At 46.7% G+C, this 19,853-nt stretch overlaps 1 protein-coding gene across 11 annotated transcripts in view; it reads right to left on the bottom strand.

The window, feature by feature from the left end:
• LOC133515207 (uncharacterized) overlaps window positions 1–19,853 on the bottom strand; it is a 101,313-nt gene that overhangs the window by 11,959 nt on the left and 69,501 nt on the right. Inside the window, exon 5 of one of the 11 annotated variants that reach the window (XR_009798989.1) lies at window positions 14,150–14,250. The exons of the other annotated variants lie outside the window; for them this stretch is intronic. The gene's annotated coding sequence lies outside the window, so the exon portion shown is untranslated. Of the gene's footprint in view, window positions 1–14,149; window positions 14,251–19,853 lie in introns of those variants that run through there. 11 annotated transcript variants of the gene reach the window in all.

The following is a 19,853-nucleotide window of genomic DNA, read 5'->3' as shown; positions in this document are numbered from 1 at the left end:
TTGTAAACGTAAAAGCCTTTACAACTCGGACCTGGCTAACGACTGCAGTTTAAAACAAAGCAAATACAAAAAAAAAAAAAAAACCACTAACGGTGGGCCGACAATGTGATATACAGCAGTTACATATTTACATAGGACATTACATCATAGCATATGTTGAACAAAAGCTTCACAACAAGGTGAGCAATCGTGTACAGCGTCCCTCGGGAACTCTTGAAATGACTTTAGTGTGTTAAGAAGGAGGAGGTGAGTTGCAATATTTGTTGCGGAGTCTTCCGGGTCCTTTGGAGCAGAATACCGAAAACTATTGACCGGACTACGGCAACCGAGGGGTTAATAAAACCGCTCGGACGATGAGCAACGGATCTTCTTTTCTGGCCGAGACCACAACACCGTTAAATTACAATTTTCTGTGGTAGGAAATATTTGGAGGAAGATTTTTTTTAGGATCACGTCTTTTCATAATTAGTTAGTCAACGCGGATGACCACGCATGGTTTAAAAAAGGGTCGATTTATTTATGTCATCACCCCCAAAGCAAAGCAAAATCCTCCATGATTCCCTGCAGATTTTGTCACTCTGTGTGAAATAGGCCACGTGTAAAAACGCTGTCACGCCATTAAAGCGGGCGACTGATGCAAAGCCGCCATCTTGTTTGTGCAGCGCCGTAATATCGCTTTCTTTGGAATTTGCACGAAAGGAGAATGGATGGAGTTGTCCTTTGTGTAGCGCCTGTCAAGTATACAATACTTTTACGAGAGGTAGCTAACCTGAGTTCTTTCCTCAATTAAAATTAGGAACTAATCAATTAACACGATGTTAATTAGTCTAAACTTCTATTACAACTTTACCCTTGTCCCTCTCCAAATGTCTCTGAAATAATACTTGCTCTTATGAGTTAATGTTATCCTAATTTAAATAATCAAGCCACCAAATAAACTCCACACTTATTTAACTGTCTAGCAGATAGTCAAATAATAAACCTGGTTATGTAACAAAAAAGTGTGAACATTTAATAACAAAATAAAAAGATGGAAAATCAAACATGTATCAAATAAAGTCAAAATAACGTGTAGACAATGCACACGTTAGCTAAACTAAGCTAATTTACTTTAAGGGTAGCCAAACAAATGTGAACATTTCTGGCAAAAGAAATGAAATGATGTCTTTGTTTCAAGTGGCAGGAGTGACCAACGTCGAGGGTTGTGTCCAATGGTCCAGCCTCATCCAAGTCCCGTCGGTCCGATCCGTCGCAAGCTTTGTCCTTGTACTCCAATGCAGGCCTCGCTAGCGTTAGCTTGTTGCTAGCGTCCTAGCAAAGCTCCACGCATCCACTTAGCCTCTGTATTAGCAGCTAATTCCACCACGTTACGGCGTGATTTGAGTAGACCGCTCAAACGACACACTATCACCATTGAAGTGCCGACAGTCCTTGTTGAACAATGTTGCTAAATGTCCGACTTTAACTTTTCTTTCTTTTCAGACAACCGCTCGTAGCTCGCACTCAGTCCAGCCTCCCCCCCCCCCCCCACCCCTTTCTCGTGTCTCCTCACCACGTCTGTCCTTCTTAAACACTGGTTACAACAATAAAATGACAAACAAAAGTATTTCTTTTCACAAATTAACAAAATCCCTTCAACAGAAAATCAATTCAGCGCACACTTTAACAAATATTCCACCACCTTGTGTAGAGAGAACCTATGGCCTTATTGCTAGTCAATTTATTTTAACTTTTAACTGGGTTACACCTGCAAATGGCACAAAGCGCGGCCACGTAACTGGCGTAACTTTCAGTGTGCTCTCTCCTCGAAGACAGGAGCCCCAACAAATATCACAAATAAATTCCTCTAATCACGCTTCAGGAGCGCCCCCCCCCCCCCCGCCCCCCTTTGCCTGCTCACTCACAAGACCGCCAAGGAACCTCTGACTGCATTTGTGTTTACAAACAAACGTCCAGGCAAACGAGGCGAGTGCGCTGCCGCTTTCACTATAGCAACAGCACGTGTAACCCTTGGCGATACGCCTCTTTGTCCACGCTCCTTCATTAGGATTCACGAATCATCAAGTGAAAACAATTCTCTGTCTGTCATTTGGCACGGGAGAGGGTGGGGGGGGGGGTGAGTGATTGTTTGTGTACAATCTGATGAAGATGGAAATAAGGGCCTTTCATATTGGGACTGAATGGATTTTATTTTTGCTTCTGGTCGCAAAGCGGTCATATATTTGACCAGTGAGCGGGCGCAACGTCGACCGCAAGTGCTTTGCAATCTTGAATTAAACATTTTCCTTATTTACACGAAGCACTTAAATGTATCTTACAGCCCGCCGCATTAGCATATACATGAACCGACGCGCACAACATGAAAGAAATTATTTGCTGGCAGGGAGGTCACAAGTGAGGTGGCAGATTGCAATTTGATGCAAATAACACATGGCTTCGGGCTGATTAATGATAAAATGTTGGCTCGCGCGCGGTCTGAAGTGCAGAAACTTAAAACTGAGCCAAGCAACTCATTACGGCTACTTAGCGTCGGCGCAGAAGCCGAGATTTCCCAAAACTTTGATTGGAACGAGGACAGCCGAGCCGGTCTCGAAGCAAGCCGCTTGAAAACGAGTCTGGAGACCACTCGGCGCTCTAATTGATCTGACCTTTAATTGCTTATTCGGGGCGGAGGAAAGAAGAGGAAGACATCAAGCCGGTCCGCAGCGGCTCAGGCTAAAGAGGCGCCGTGTAGATTGGCCGACGCGCACCCGGGCCCCGTGGACATAATTAAACCTGAATAACAAACACTTACGCGAGTGGCCCGCTCCCTTCAACGCAATTCTCCAAACATCCAAGACACCGGCTAACTGCTCTCTTAGTTGCTTCCTTAATCAGAGCCCATTTGTTCCCGTTTGGGGAATTTAATTGGAACCTGGACACAAATGAGGGGCTATTATCCAAAACAAAATTTGCTTAGCTCGAATAAACTCGGGATTTGCACTTTTTTCACAACCCCGTGGAAGCGTTCTGGTTAACTATAATAATTACGGGCCATACGAGCAAATCTTCGGAACCGAAAAAAAAACAAAACAAAAAAAATCTCGCAGCGGCAACAGAAAGTGAAACGGGTCTACATCATGGAACAAATGACCGCACGGCTCCAAATGGATGGTGGCTATTTCTGCCCCAAAATAGAAAAATGTCGTGTCATATTTGGACCGTAATGGAAATGGGGCGACCGGAAAATGAAAGACGTGCGTCGTTCTGAAATTATTATCTCTGATGTCTGTTCTTATGTTTAGGTTGGATGCGCTTTTAGATTCGGGGAAGGCTTTTATTTGCAAAAAAAAAAAAAAAAATATGGAAAACTAAACATCTTCAGAAAAAAAGGGAAAAATTAGCTGTTTTCTGGGGGTTAGAAAGCGGTGTCATAAAGAAATGAAATGTGCTCCGGAAGGACTGAAAGACAAAGAAGGTTCCTGCATCCAGATGGAGGAGCACCCAGTGCACCCACAGCAGGTGAATTAACATTCCAAATTCTCCGCAGGCACAACACATGTAGAAACTCTAAATAGCACATCTGCATCGTGCCGGCTACCATTTACATAAAGCCGATCTGCATTTTGCACATCAGCAGTCTGCGGGGAACGACGGAGCCGAAGCTGAGCAACGAGACCTCTGCGTGGAATTAGATGTCATTAATTAGTTTACAATACAGCCCGCGAGCCTTCGCTTTGAGTGAGTGCTCAGCGTTTGGTTGCAGGACTTCAAGGTGTCCATCTGGGCTGGAACGCTTTGTACGCAAAGCGCCAAAACTGCCGGTTAGCGCACGATGCCACTGTCGGGGTTTTCCTCTGGCCTTTCCAGACCTCCGTCATCTCCATCTGCCCACACCCCCAGAGAGAGATCACCGCTGTCAGGCGCTGGCCGTCTAGACCGGGGGACTCATTAGCTTTCCGAAGGCTCACCGACTAGTGATTGCAGGGACCTGAGCTGCCTTGCCTGCAGGGAGGGGGCAGGTCCTGATTGAGAACGTGTTTTATTACAGGGGCCTGGTCAGGATTAACACATAAGTCTTCCACCTTCGTCACGAGTGCAAAGCGCACTTGTAGTGCTGTGTGCAGCAGCAAACTCCTTCCCTCTCTTTGCATTTATAGACTGACCGGAGGCTTAACACGCACGTCTCGGACTTCTGGGTGGATTTGTGTTGCTTACATCAGTCAACTGAAATCCACAAAGGGCTCCAGAACTTCTTAAAATGTTAATTCAAGTAAATGACCTTGGCTTTCCGACGAGGCATTTTCAGGCCGAGGTGGAGGGAAAAGATCGCACAGCGGCTCGTAATTGTTTGCGTTTTGTTTTCTCGCAGCGGCCAAAGAGTGGCAGCCTGTGCCCTTTCCGCTCACAGGTCTCCTTAATGTGGGCAGACCTGAAGCCGAGCTGCCCTTCAAACCGACGCAGGACGCGTTGCTACGGGGTGAACATTCCGCTAAATTGACAGCCCGATCGGACGCGGGGCCTTGTCAGACAACAGACGACTTTTCAAAAGTCCGTGCTCTGATGACGGCTTTATTTATTAGATATTTAATACGAGTTGAATTCCTTTTTTTTTTTTAATCAACCATAAGATGATAGACTTGCATATTTTGGAGTCTCATTTTTGGTATAATACTTACACTTGATTGAGGCACCGCTGCTAGCTTGCCGTGGAAGCCCGCCACATCGTGATTTCAGCGAGGCATCCACGTTGTCGTCGAAACATACAACAGCAGATTCATGCACCTGAAACTGCAGAGTGCGTAAAGTCCAGAGGTCGACTAGCCGGTTTAACCCCGAATTGCAAAAACTGGGGAAAGCGACGTGTTACTGTGTCCACTTCCCTAACGCTAGGATCGCTTTGAAGCCAGATCTCGTTCATCAACGCGGGTTTGTTAGCGACTATTCCAAGCTCAGCCTTTTTTCATAATTAGAATGCCTGGGGGCCAAGCGATGCACCGAGAACCCCCCCCCCAAAAAGCGGGATTTGATTGCCAGACAATTTGCTGCGGGCTGGGGTCCACGTGCAGCTGCGCTCCGAGCGCGTCCGTCCATCATCCAAGTGATTGCCACAAGGCTGCCAACCCATCAGGTGCATCATCTCATCACTCCCTAACAGAAACACGGGCTCAAACTCCGCATATCGAAGCCCCGCCGCGATGGGAACGTATTCAATTGTTGATTAGCCTGACGAACTCCGAGATTGCGCAGCTGCAGAAAGCGGAGCACACCGACAGCACAGCTCCAAGCGAGAGGAAAGGGAATCCCAAATGCCGGTGAAGTTCATCCCTGCTGGAAAACGCTCCATCTTTGTGGAGCTTTTCTTCCCGATCGATACTTTAATCATCCCACAAAGCTCACATGCACAACCATGACCCGATGTAGTTAAAGATAAATGTCAGATTTCAATATTTGAATGAATTATATCTTCTCATCGACGGCAGCGGGATCGCAGTTTGTTTGTGTTTGTGTTGGAATTGCGTGCTGCAGCAAAACCGTCTGACAGTTGAAATTATGATCAGCGACGTCTTTATTTTATGGACCGAGGGCCGACACGTGCTGGCCGGCAAAGCCTCGGCTTCCCGCATTCCGCTCGTAATCACGGCGCCCTGTGAAGTACGGACAAGTCTCCCGTTTACCCCCCAAGCCCGTGATGATGATGTACAACAAAGTACCGACATATTTCCACAAAGCCACGATTGATATTTCACATTAGCATCAGTGTGATTCAAGACTTTGACTTCCACGGAGCGGCGACGTAATAATGCGGCGCCGCTAAACGGCAAATGATGCTGGAGTCAACAGAATGTCATTTGTAATAGTGCCAATGTGCAAGCGCATGAAGCATCTCCAAATATTAATTAGCTTCGCCGTGTATCTGATCACTGACACGCCTGAAGTGAGGGCGATAAAGAGGGCCTGCTATTTATCTGCTCACCCCCCCCCCGCATTGACAAAAAGGTGCAGATAAAGCCGGTGTCATGTGCTTCATGCGCGGGGAATCACGTCCAAAGTATTTCCTCTCTCTTCCGAACTCAATAGGCCTGCGACGCTGAGCCGTCCCTCGGCAGCTTGACTGAGCGGGCTAATGAAAACGGAGGCATGGAAGGCGGATGAGACCAAACCCAGAATGGCGTGCGCTTGAATTAGCGCCGCGGCAACAGCGTCAAGGTCATCGTCGAGAGAAAAAGAAGGAGAAATGATGGCGCCGGGAACTAGACGGGCTGCAGCGATGGGTGGAAAAAGCTTTTTTTTTTTTTGTCTTTCTCAGAGGCTAATATGCGGAACCATTTGGGGCAATATAATGCCACTCCGGGTACGACACGAAATCATTATTTAATTCCATAGTTAACATACCATTTAAGTGCAGAGGATTACATGGACTCTGCGGCGATAAAACAATGCAGCGAAAGAATACAAAGCAGGCTCAGTATCCCAGCAGGCGAACAAACAAATGGGCTTTGTTTCACTTTTATGACCATTACTTTATCAATAACAAATCAGACTTTTTGATAGCTCAGCAACGGAGCAGCCGAGGATGCAGAGCCGTGCAACTGGGGGGGGGGGGGGGGGGAATAGGACCGGGCCTGTCACGAGGACGTCAGAAAGCGGACGGCTCGAGAAATGCTCGAGCGTGGACGCCCAATCAGGCGCGACGTTACAGCAAACCTATCATCTCCCCCTCTGTCACTTTGGCTGTTCGGCAACAAAGGTGGAGAGCGCATTCAACTTCCGATTCCCACGAGAGAAGCAGCGCTCACCTTTGCTCGATGCCGACCGACAGTTTTGGTTTGGTCCCCGGCCCACAGAGTCAACGTACTCTTCAAAGACACATTTTTAATCGGGAGGTTGATCGAGGTGACAATTTCGCCTCCAGCTTGTCATTAAAAGTTTTTCAGTGAGACGAGACCGGGAGGCGGCGGGAGGACTGACTTCAACGTGAGGGCAGAAGACTGAGCAACGCGGACGCCATCCTAGTTTTTCATCTTTTACTTGGACGGAACGACGAGGAGGAGAACGTGCCTGCGAAGATTCTCCTGAACCAACCTGATTTCATTCTCCTTCTCATTGCACGAACTGACCGAGCCTTCTCAGATGAGAGGCCGAACGTCTTCAAGGACGAACGGATGAGTCCAGTTTCGATTCATTCAAATGCCAGGGAAGAAGGACAAGAACCAATTAAATGCAGTACTCCCGATTGTCACACTATCGATAGGTTTCCGATTACCGGTAGAGACACACAAGATGGCGGACAAGGGAATCCTGGGACTCTGGTGACGTCATCGGAAATCTATGTATTAGAAACAGCCTAACAAGTGGGGAAAAAAAAAAAAAAAAAAAAGAAAGCCCCAATCCACTGCGTGTATCCTTTGACGCAAGCGCGAGTATGAGTTTGCCAATGCGAGCCAATCTCTGACTTGTAATTGTACGACTTTGTGTTGTCAGCGTGCCCTCGCAGCCTTTCTTCAATATTCCACACAATCAAGGCTCTTCTCGACAGGGACCTGCGCGATCAGTACTAGACTCATCGGGGAGAATTAAAGAAAGGATGTTGCCGAGATCAAACCAGAGGACCCCCGGGCTTCTTGCATCAGTCAACACCGAAGAGGGAAATGCAGTACAAATAAGCATTGACATTGCAGCTGTGGCACAACTTTCACACGCGAGGAAACTGCGACGGAGATTGACTGGGAAATACTTGGGGTTGGTTAGTCGGCAATCCACCCCGTATGTGGCAATTACCAGACGGTGTGTGTGCGTGCAAATAACCGCTGATAATTTAGGGCCCAACTTAGAACCCAAACAGCGGCTGTTAAATTGGGTGTTTGCTCACTCAAACAGATTACGCCTGTTGTTTAAAAAGGGGGTAAACGTGGCAGAAAGACTGATATTCAAGCGAGGGTTTTGCGCTGTAAGTCGCGCTGATAACTTTTCACCATGGAACATTTGGAAGAGCACTGCATGTACACAGAATGAAGCTCAAAGTAGTGGAATTGGAAGTGTCATGTGAAAAAAAAATAAATAAATAAACAATTACTGAGTCACAGATAATTGATTTAGAAATGCTAGCAAGCATATAAAAAGCCACAGTTTGTTTGATTTCAATCTTCTCCAAAAAGTGTTCATCCTGCTTAACGTTGCATTTTTATCTCTTGACGACGTGGAAGGGAACTATTGCGGGAAAGGTCACATTGTCACAGCCCACTGGAACGACGCCGATTCGAGGAACTGCAGTTAAAAGGAGTTTTGCGATATGGCGTGAAGCCGTCTTGTGACTGGCTCCGTGTCAGATCGTTCAGAACACTTGCGTTGCTTAATCAAAACGTTTTGACTCCGGCATTTCAACATTGTTTACACAAGCGAAAAAGTTCTTTCCGCCACCTGTCATCGCGTCTACGCCGGCTTGACGATGCCGTTCGGATTCACTAGTCAACGATGCAAAAATCACACGCTGCAAACTTCTCAGCTTTGATAAATCAAATCAACATTTCTTTGCACATACTCCTCCCACAACACCCAAAACTGTGCAGCAATTAAGCACGTCCTGGTGCGCTTGGATAGTAGATCAGCTTGCATCCGTTTGTGCACACAATCAAGTGTGCGTCCATTTTTTTTTTTTTTTTGCACATGCAAACCCGGAGGAAATCGGCCCCTTAGGTTGTAAGGTAGCTCTTGCAGGTCCCTCGTCATTTGTCCCTTTGGACTATGCAAAGTCATAACCGCCGCACTCAATAAAATGCGTTTTGTGTTTCTCTGCTGGTGTGGCCAATTAGGGTGAAATTTAGTGACAGAACACCAGAGGAACTAGGCCAGTCCTTGTGTAACCATCGATTTAAGTTTACGCGGCGGCTGGGCTTTATGATAGGAGGAGAGGACACAGCGGCTAATTAATTGTGGCATCATCTGACGCTATCAAAGTAGCCGAGAGGTTTTGATCCCACTATGGACTTTGTGTGCTGTTCTTTGCACTATAATTGCAAATCTGAAGTGTGGAAGCCAAGCTTGTTTTTTTTTGTTTTTTTTTTAAACCCCCCACCCCCCACCCCCCGGTCACAGCCGGCGCTGGACCCAAACCATCCGGGATGTTCAGTTTTATTTTGACAAACTGGCCACGAATCCAGCAGACAGCAGGTTTACATGACAGCTCATGAAACGCTAAGAAATTTTTTCCCTTTTTAACATTTTCAAGAGCGATACGATCATCAAAAGGATGCGAGGATATATGTGGAAAAAGTATGCCCGCCTGTAGTCTGAATGAAACCCCCATTTTTTTTTTTTTTCAATTTAATAATTTAGAATTCCAAAGGAAAGACGGAATTGTTCGCTGGACTCGAGGAAAGAACACAGCAGATGGCGAATCACGAGCCTGTTCTGCACGACATCTCCAAAGAAATTCTAATCTTTCCCTTTTCAAGCTCTCTTTGGGATTTCTTCGAACCAAATGCTCCAGGAAGTCTTGCGTGCAGTGCTTTGGCCAGAAAAGAGACAAAGTATTTGTCAGAAGCTCAGGAGAGCAGCAAAGAAAGAAGGGAGAGCAATTTAAGTCGTGTCTTTGATAAAGCGCTGTTTTGTTTTTTTTTTTTTTTAAAGCACGGCACATTTAACAACAGGGCAAGGGGAAATAACGGACGGGGACGTGGGTCTCGGAACGGTGCTCCACATCAACAGCCGACGCGGTGAATACCTGGATGTCTCCCGCACAGAGGCAAAAGTCCAAAAGCAGAGCCCGTCCCTTTAAACTTGCACTCTTTGATGGGCTCCCCCTTGAACGCTAAGACGCTTAGAGGAGAGTTCAAGCACCCGCCAACCTCCCCGAGGCGCCGCCTCTTCCGAAACTTTGGAAGGATGACGACATAAGTTCTCCTCAGCGCCAGATTGCGATCTTCATTTTTACTGCAAGACGGAGCGAGCTCGGATATGCCGCTGCGATTCGCTAAATGAGTTGGTCAAAGGTTTGCTAGCACCATTTAGCACCAAATGATCACTTTTCTGCCTGCTTCGGTTCCTCCTCACCGGTTACGTATTTCATCTCGATATATCAAGAGCAGAGACAAGAGCGCGTTTTGTTGTGTTATGTTTTTCATGATTGACTTGGTGAAGGCCAATTAATGAAGCGTCGGTAACGGCATGAGTCAATGGCTAAAGGAGAGCCGAGGTCGGTGCACCACGCAACCGCAGCCTTTGCTGATGCATTCGATGGCTCCACCTTCCTGCGTTTTCTTAAATCTATTCTAATTACTCCCCGAGACCTTTCTTTTCATTCAGTCTGATGCACTTACTGCGCAGGATCTTGAGAGAAAGGTTGATGCCTTTCATTACGCACACTTGACTGAAGTCAACTACAAAAGAACAGCTGCTGTGATACGCCGCCGTGTTTGGGGTCTAAGTACTGATTTCCGATGTACTCGAGTACGTTGGTGCCTTGAGATTGGAGTTCAATTCATTCCGTGACCACACTGAACTCATCGATAAAAATTTACTTTGGAAGCATCAAACAGTTTTTGGTCACGCTTTGCTTCAGTTGAACGGCCAATGTGGTTCTGGTCTCCCTCAGCCACCCGGGGAACGTATAAGACAGTCCGGCCATGCGTACAGGGCAGAAGGCTGCGCCAAAACGATCGAAATTCCCTTTTTTGGAAAATTGTTCACTATTTGTCAAAGTGCTTTTATTGTAAAAACATCTTAAGATCGCTAAAAAAATGGTCCCGATGCAGATATGCTAATCAGCTGCTTCTTCAGGCGGAAGCTCAGAGGGGAGAGTTGCTGGTCCAACGCCGTGAAATGACCTCTTTCTGCATGCCAGAGAAGTTGGTCCATTTTAAAAACCCATTTTCCATTTTTGCCTTTCAACTCATCTTGAGATTCTGCATCTCTTTTCCGTTTTTAATGGGGCTTTTTTGTCGTCATTGTTTTTATGGAAAAAAAAAATGTGTAGAACGTTATTTTAAGCTTTTAAGTGCTTCATAAATAAAGTTGAGTTGAGTTGACTGCCACCACATGCGGCGCTCATATTTCATGTAGGTGCTTACGAGTAAAAAAAAAAAATTGAAAAACAGCCAAATGACAGCTCTTATCTTGAAAATGTTGTTAAGTCAAGCCACTCGCAACTGAAGACGCCAGACTACTGAATTCTATTTCAAGTGAGACGCCAGGAAATCTTGAAGATGGTCATCAAAGGACAAGCACAAATGCGGATTGAAAATCTCGTCAGCTGGTTCGTGATTGTACCACGAAGAAAAATGACGGAATCGTTCGTGTGTCGCTCTCAAGTTCACAAATGACACGTTCGGCGGCCAAGAAGACCTTCTGGCGTCGTCTTAACTCGGACCCGCAATGAGCACGGTGGAACGGTTTAACCGGTCTCAGCCAACCGAAGGCGGGCGACACTTTTTCTTCCCGTGAGCTCACAAAGTGTGAACACGGCAATAAGAGCTCAGAGGGAGGGGTTGGCGGATGCAAGGACACCCTTTAGATCAGGGGTGGCTGGCCAAACTTTTTTTACCCAAAGGTCTACTTTTCAAGCAGCCTACCTCCCGCAATTTAACCGCGGTGGAGCGAGGCGGGCATGCTTTGCATTGCTCATTAGTGCTTCAAACCGTTGAAGTCGTAAATTGTACATTTCCCAAAAGACTGTAATGAGCCAGTCTTTCAAAAAAAATAACAATCATAAATCAAATGAAGTTCCTCTTTTGCGATCATATCAGAAAGCACCGTCCCAATCAAATTCCAATTTTCTTTCACCGTTCGCCGTTTTGTCGTCATAGTCAGCGTGACATGCGTCAGGATCTCTAAAGATCTTTTATTGCTGCATTCCAGCGCGTCTTATAATCGCGATTATGCAGTTTTACGCTGCGATCGCCAGGCAGCGTCCCCAAAATTGTTTAAAAAAAAAAATGGCTAGACAGCAAGAGTCCAACCTGCATCCATTCGGCGCACCATTGCGTGTAGCCCTAATTGTGTCATTTCATTTGGGGAGAATGTCACTATAAACTGTGCGGGTACCACAGTGTACTCTCTAATGAATGTTCAATTAAAAAGAGAGCACCCACAAGGCAAACTGGGCTCATAAAAACTTCAAACCAGCTGAATGCCTCGCAATCGACACGGTCGCTTCCGGAATTACCACTGAAAGTCTTAAATCAACAACCAATGTTTGCAGGGGAAAAAACAAAACGGAAGGAGCTGAATTGAAGATGAAGATGTCCGAGAGTCAACTCGAATCAGTTGTGTTGTCAGAAAGTACTCCTAATAAATTGATGAGCGTGTTTATATTCTGTTCAACCAAACGTGATACCCCGAACGCATTTACCGCCGTTTTCCATGCGGGAAGAACATCAAGGATAGCTAGTCTTACTTTGTGTCGCGAGACTATTGGGAGAAAGAAATCTGGACATTTTGGAAGGCGCGTGTCTCTCGTTTCGTCCGGCCAACCCGGAAGTTCAGAAATTGAACATCAGCAAGGTGGGGCTACAGTCATGGTCTGGGGCTGCTTTCTACTTCAGGACCTGGACAACTTGATACGATTGATGGAAACTTCAGTTCTGCTCTCTACCGGTCAGCTCTGAAGTGATGCTCAGAAATCAGTTTTTGGCCTTCGGCTGAAGTGCATTCGGGTTCTGCCACAGGAAAAATGATACATGAAAAAACAAACAAAAAAAAAAAAAAGCACCACTTCCGAAGGGCTTCAAACAACAAAATCAAGGTTTTCGGAGTGACATATAGGCCAAGTCCCGACTCCAATCCGATTGAAATGCTGTGGCATGACCTTTAAAGGTTTCTTCTTGCTGGATTCAAACAAATTTGCAAGTAAGTGTGGCCCAAAATGTTTTCACAGAATTGTGAAAGACTCGCTGCCGCTTACAGAAAAGCCAACGAGTGATTAGGTTTATTTTTCCTCACACAGGTCCCCCCAAAAACAAGAGCAAACTTGAAAAAGTGCATTTTCATGCTCATTTGGTTTATCTTGGTCTGACATTTACATTTGTTTGATGATCTTCATCATTTAGGTGGGGAAACAAGACGGGAGGAAAATACTTTTTGGCGCAGTACATTTTTGGATTTGAGTTGAGAAATATAAATATCCACGGCAACGAATGAGTCAATGGATAGATTTTGTTGCTGCAGTTTTAGGGTATTGTAACGATGCGCTACGATGGCATCATTTGGTTTCTTTTCGATCGCCAGTCCTGCTTGGAGTTCTCTTCTGGTTCAGACCCAGAAAGGGAAGTCCGACCTCGCCCTGAGGTCACGCGTGTGACGGCCTTTCATCCTGTCAACTCCGGAAGAGACACGCTGACGGACGACGGGTACACCGTGCCGAAGGCGTCTTCTTGCAAAACTCGAGAGAAGTTCTGTCAGGCTCTGCGGACATTTTCATCACCTCTGACAAACACGCGGTTGTGTGCGATTATCAAATGTTGACTCTCCTGCCCGCCACGCCAATCTTACGGAACCTCCCCCCAAAAATCTGGCACACGGCGGCCCCCGCGCTATTAACTCGAGTCAACAGCGCAACGATCTGCGTCCGCCGACGGGTGAGGAACTGCGAGCCCGCCCGCGCCGCTCGCCCGCTGCAGTTAATTTCTCCGTGCGATAAGCGGGCGGACCGGGAGAGGGGAGGAGAGGCCCTCGGACCGGCGCTGCGCTGTCAGAACGGGCGGACTGAGTGACAATGCTAATGGGCCGGTCCCCATTAACGCCCCACCTTTATCTACCACCTCAAAGGCTGTTTGTTTGTTTGTTTGCTTGCTTGCTTGCTTGCTTGCCGGATGAGAATATTTGCCTCCGAATGCATTTGTGCATCTTAAGAAGCGGCGACTTGGACGGGCGATTGTGCTCCTCACAGCTCCGGTCTGTGATAAGTGGGAAATGATGTTTGACTCGACTGAAAGGTTGAGGGAAAAAAAACAAATCATCATAATAAATCTTGTTCCTCCGACTTTTTTTCCACCTTTAAATGAAGAGTGTCTTGTCTCCCATTATTCCCTCCGCCAAGCTGTTAGCTTATCGCGATACAACGCAGTTCGGCCTGATAAAGCATAATGTAACGCCGTGTTACATCAGTGCATTAAGGCTATTTATTCTTATCTCGGGAGCACATTGCCGTTCGAAAGAAATGTTTGCGTGTGGACAAGCCCTGTAGAGCTCTGAGATATTGCTTTAATTGAAGAGCGACTGATCCTGCAAGGCATTTGGGTGCCAGACTTCGGCGTCGATGCTTCTCTCCGGATTCTGCTGAGCAATCAGAAAAATGATATTGGGGGAGAGCAGGTGATCCATAAAATCTGTCTTTTAAAGCCTTGTTAATTATTCCCTCAGAAGTCGAATGAACAACGGGGAGAAAAGGTTGCACGGGGAAAATCTGTCCGAGCGAGAGGAGCAGCCGACGCCTTTTGTGAGACGCGGCGTCGTTAACGTTATCTCCTCGGTTAACACCAGCCCATCGTTATTACATTCTCACACACACACACACACAAGCCCCTGAGCGCTGATCGTGTCGATGTACTGTACATGGATGCTACTGCATTATTTTGTAGGACTACATCATGCCCAAATACACAAAGCCAACCATTGAATATTTCAGTGCCTGAATGCTTCAAGTGCCACTGTCATGAAATGCACAATTTTTAGTGTGTTATTCATGGAAAAAAAACGGCAGCTGACATGAACCCGTGCGTTATTTTTTTCCCCACCGCAAAACATGATTTTGACATATACGGCTTTTTGTAACTCCCGCCGTGAAAATCCTCTCGAGGGATTTGTTTTGGAGAAGAAGCAGGACGCGACGTACACGGCGGGTCCAACCTCAAGTGGACTCGTTTGTTTCCATTAGTTTTACCTTCGGGAAGGCGGCTCGTTGTTCCTTCGTGTTAGCCAAAATGCCGACTCGTTGCATTGCTGGGGCAAGTCAGCCGCGTGCGACGACAACGCCGTAAAACGCCCCGGCTCGGCAGTGCTGTCCATCGCAGACGGCGGCGTAAAGCGGCTGGGCCCCACGATAAGCCAGCTCGGCGCTGAAAATGAGCCACCCCGGCCGGTGCATCGTTATCGCCAGCGTTGTTCAGACCGCGATGGCTCATCGCCGCCGCGGAAGTGGATGGGACGGGGAGGCGGCATGGCCGTGATCGATAATATTGCCCCGATAACTTCACTCGGTTGTGTGATGTTCTCTTCTTCGAAAAGAGCTTCCGTGTCAGAAGGGGCGAGTTCGTCTCCCATAGTTGGGGCCACCGCGTCTTTTAAATGGCGAAGGTCCGGGGTGACGTCACGGACAGTAAATGCAGCCAATACGGCGACCACTTGGATGTCGTCGAATGACACTTCCGCAACTTTGCCCCTGAATTACGCGCTCTGCGCTCATGTTTATTTTTTCATATCGACATTGACGTGAATAATGTTTTCTGTATTTGTCATTACAATATCTATTTGAGAATGCTTGTAGGGACGACAGTTGACCTTTAATGCGTGGCTTCCATCTCTGATGCAGAGCGAAACCTTTGCATGGCCGAATTGCGCTTGGGTGCGGTTCATCACACTTCCCCGTGCGGCTCGCGCATCATATTCAGTCTTTGGCCGGAGAGGGCGGAATACACGGCGCCGCCTGCCAACTCTTTGGCTCGGCAAGAGGAATGAGAAGAAAGCGATTAGCTCAGCTAGCCTTCCGTGACCTTGATATTATGATGAAGATTGATAAGAGCTTTCGTCCTCCACCTGCCCAAAGCCTGCGAGGCTGTTTCAACAGCAGGCCGGCCAGTCGCCATCCATTCAAAAGCAAATCTCGAGGCTCCATTTCTCAGTCGTTTCCTTTTAATATCTCCAGTCAATTAATGATGTCATAACGGTAACAGACTGAGACAAATGTGGGCCGTACACCGGATCCTCCGGCTAGGCGATGACGGTGTCTTTGTGGGTTTAAGGTGACGTCGTATGATTCAATTTTACGTTCAGCGAGGGGGTTCCGTTCCGGACTGCCGACGCAACAGGTGAACTCTATCAGTATTTATTGTATTATTGACATATAGTTTAAAGTTTCATGCATGCATTGTACTACCGACATTCACTCAGTATCTGTATTCCCCCCCCCCCCCCCAACTCTTGCAATTGCGACAGTCCATGTGGACCTGGCTATTTACTGGCTTTAGGCTTTGGCCAATGTTTGCGCAGGGCGACGCCTTCAGTTGAGCTTGTCGGCCGGTTGGCAAGAATACGCGTTGTGTTTTAGTCGAGTTTGTTCGACAAAGCGATTGAAAAGAGTACAAGCCACTGCCTCTATCCAAACCACCTGTTATGGATTTCAATTAATTTCAAGTAGCAGTGGTCGGCTTTTTTTTAAAACGAGCTAACAATGTTTACGTTCCAGGAGATGTGAGATTGAGTAAAATTGGACTCCGAAATAGGCACATTGGATTTGAGCTCCTTTTATTCGGCGTGAAATGACACCAACTTTGGACAAGCTCTGCCATTTGTGGCCGTGCTTGCTACCGAAGCGGCAGTGTTGAAAATAATCACTGTAAAATCCTGCGATGTAGCGAATAACCTGTGATATCAGCACAATTACAAGTCTGTGCAGGAATCAACCTGCAAAATGTGTCACTCGCGAGATAGCGTAGGACAAACGACAGACTCGCTTTAGATGGTTGAAATACAACTTACGGAGCACCACATGACCCGCTGTTGATGAAATATTTTTTCACAAATTAGCCTCCGTGTGGCACGGAGCTTGTTCTTTTCCCGGTAGCAACATGATGAAACGTGAGCAGTATGCGGTACAGAAGGCACATTATCCCAAGTCAAAGAAAGAGCTGAAAAGCAACTGTTGGAACTAATGAGCAAGGCAGACGGGATCTCCACTTCATCCTGACCTAACCAAGAGATTAAAAAATGTGTGCGGCGCTGACTGCAGTAAAAGATGCTGCTTAGGTTGCCGTGTACCCTCGGGAGCTTCCAAACTTTCTATTTTCTTCTTCAAGCAGATACTAACTAGCGGGAGTGGGGGGGGGGGGCATACGGTAGCTCCGTCGTCGTACGAAATGAACGTAACAGCAGCACTTCCTCCTCGCGTCTCTGACGGAGGAGACCGACGGCGTGGCCACGCATCCTGCTCGGAAAGACCAAAAAAACGCTTGGGAAAATTCCCTCCCCCCTGGTCGCTGTAAAACAATTCTGGGAGTGTTAGGATTCCCAGTCTGTGATTGTCTTCCGAGAACGTGGTTTCAATGTGACTCCACTCAGCCGATAGTCAGAGAATACATTTCAAGGAGAATTTCTCTCTCTTTTTTTTTTTTTTTTTTTAAACATTCTCGCTAGCCGACTTCAAAGAGGCCGTGCTTAACGCCTTAGCAGACCTGATTATTTAAGTCCCTGGATTTGGCTGATAATGCCAGCAATGCCCTCTGACCAATGAATGAACTTGACTTATTTTTAGAATGACGAGTGATTCATAGGCTCGAATGCACTACGGGCCCAAGCGGGCGAAGAAATGTAGGCCAAGCGACGAGCGAGCGATTCTCATCAGTCAGACTTTGCAAAGCAAAAACGGGAAATTGTTGATGGGAGGACGACCGACGCAATGTGCTTGAGAGCAAACAAACATCCAATTTCATGGAGGTTGCACCACGCATGAGCAGTTTCACAGCGACGAGTGCACGTTGCATAGCTAATTGCAACAATGAGAGCGATTAGAAAACGACAACACGTCCAACGTTACTGCCAAGCTGGATTTTGATGCCAATTTGGAAAACGACAGCAACGCGTTTAGTGAAATGTGCAGTACACGTGCTACGCATGACGTACGCCGTCCGACCGCCGCAACTCAAACTTATTGCAAAAACCAAAACACTGAAGGCCTTCTAAAAAAAAGTGGACAGAAAAGTCTACACACCCCTGTTCCAATGCCAGATTTTCATGTAGACATAATCAGACCGATATAAATGATGCACAACTGTGGTGATCTTTTCGAGAGGGCTGGTAAAAAAAATAAACAGTTGCAATAATGGGATTGCAAAGGTGTGCACACCCTCCTTTAACTGGGCGATGTGGATATTCATAAGTAGCCGATCACGTTCAAGCTGATATTTAATGGGAATCAGCACACATCTGCCACCGTTCAAAACAAAGTCAAAGTACCAGCAATTAACCCCAAATGAAGTGAAGATGTTCTCTCTTTTTTTTTTTTTTTTTTGCATTTCTTGCAGAATTCTGAAGGTTTTGCAAGTACCACTGACTGCTATTCGCTACGCTTTATAATTCCCTCCAGCCGGACTTAGGCCTGTTGCATCTGAAGAAAAGGAAGCCCGGACGGAGCACGACGCCGACAAGGCACCACCCGATGTGCTGTGCCGGTACCGGTAGCAACGTGGGTAGCTTAGCAGTTGGACTGGGTTCAGCCGAGCCATCTCTTCACGTGTGGGCTTGTACCTCATATTTCAACTCAAATCCGATGCTTTGTTTTAAAGAAAATGTTTGCTTTTATGTACATTATTTTGCCTTCTGCTTTCTTCTATAAAGTATCTTTTTCTTCATTATTGTTCTAAAGTTATGGTGTTTTTTTGATGAACAGTCTTGTGTTAGCGCCAAAAGGTTTAACCTAACTTTATCACAAAAATCTCCCAAACAAATATGGAAATCTATTTTACAAAGCTTAGTCCCGAGTATGTATTTTGCACTTATTAAACAAGAAGCAACATTTTTTTTTTTTTTTTTTTTTGACAAAAAGGGCAGCAGGAAATCCGAAGATGTCAAGGATGATGAATTAGTCTAATGATTCCACAGTAATATCACTCACAGGCAGAGCTGGAGGAAATTGCAGTCCCAAAGTAAAGTGCCCGCAGTGCCCCTCAAGAGCCGCCTGAACTTTGGCTTTGCATTTTCGCACGTTCCTCGTGAACGCCATCGTGATCCAGTCGAAGCTCTTTGTTTAGCCTCCCGCCTGCGGTGGCCGCCATGGCAACGTTCCTCGCCTTCCTCTTTCACCTTCTCTCGCCTTTTGCGTCATCTCGCGCTAGAACGAGCAAAGTTCAGCGGGATGCTAAATGCTCGCTGCCAAAACTCTCCTCCAAGCGCCTTTTATCGGCAGATTCTTACCCTGCGTGTCACATCCGGCTGCCCCGTGGGACTCAAGTGTGAAGTGTGACTGCAGAGATGCGTACAAATACGCACAAGCATAAAATGCAACGAGGCCTCGGGGCGAAGGGCGCAGTTCAACGGCGAACGCTAATTAGCTCTGACCTTGACAAGCTATCCTTTCTCCTGCGTCGAGAGACGGCAGAGAAAAAAGCCCGGCGGCCGCGTCTACCGATTGCAGAACTCGTGCTTGACGACAACAAGCGACTTGCGGGGACCTCATTTCGATGCATTAGAGGCCCTCGTGAAACAAAAACACAAATAAATAAGCTTTGCGGGTTCACCGCCGAGGCGCTGCGAGCACATATGGACCTTTTAGCGCGATTAGCATAGAGAACAACGTTTTGCTGCTATTGTATAAATTACACGTGCAAAAACTGCTTTGCGCTTGAACCCAAAGTGTGCGGAACACAACTCATGCGTCTTTGCATGGGAAATCTCTAAAGGCGCCAATTAGGACTAATTGAATTTTCATGAAACGATCCTTGTTGTCCAACAAAAAGAAAAGAAAAAAGGAAGACAAGCGTGTAAACGAGGTAGACAAAAGTATCGTGACACCGGGTGAGTTGATTTCTCCTCAGAAGACTTTCTATGAGATTTTGTCACGTGGCGGTTTCTCTCCAGTAGAAAATTTGTGAGGGCCCGCTAACATGGGAGGAGGGGCTTCCATTCACATCACGGTACGAAGTGAACGCCTTCACTTTACAGCGCGA

This window comes from Syngnathoides biaculeatus, chromosome 2 (genome assembly GCF_019802595.1).
Source record: "Syngnathoides biaculeatus isolate LvHL_M chromosome 2, ASM1980259v1, whole genome shotgun sequence".
In the NCBI taxonomy this organism is placed as follows: Eukaryota; Metazoa; Chordata; class Actinopteri; order Syngnathiformes; family Syngnathidae; genus Syngnathoides; species Syngnathoides biaculeatus.
This window is presented reverse-complemented; position numbering and strand designations above follow the sequence as displayed.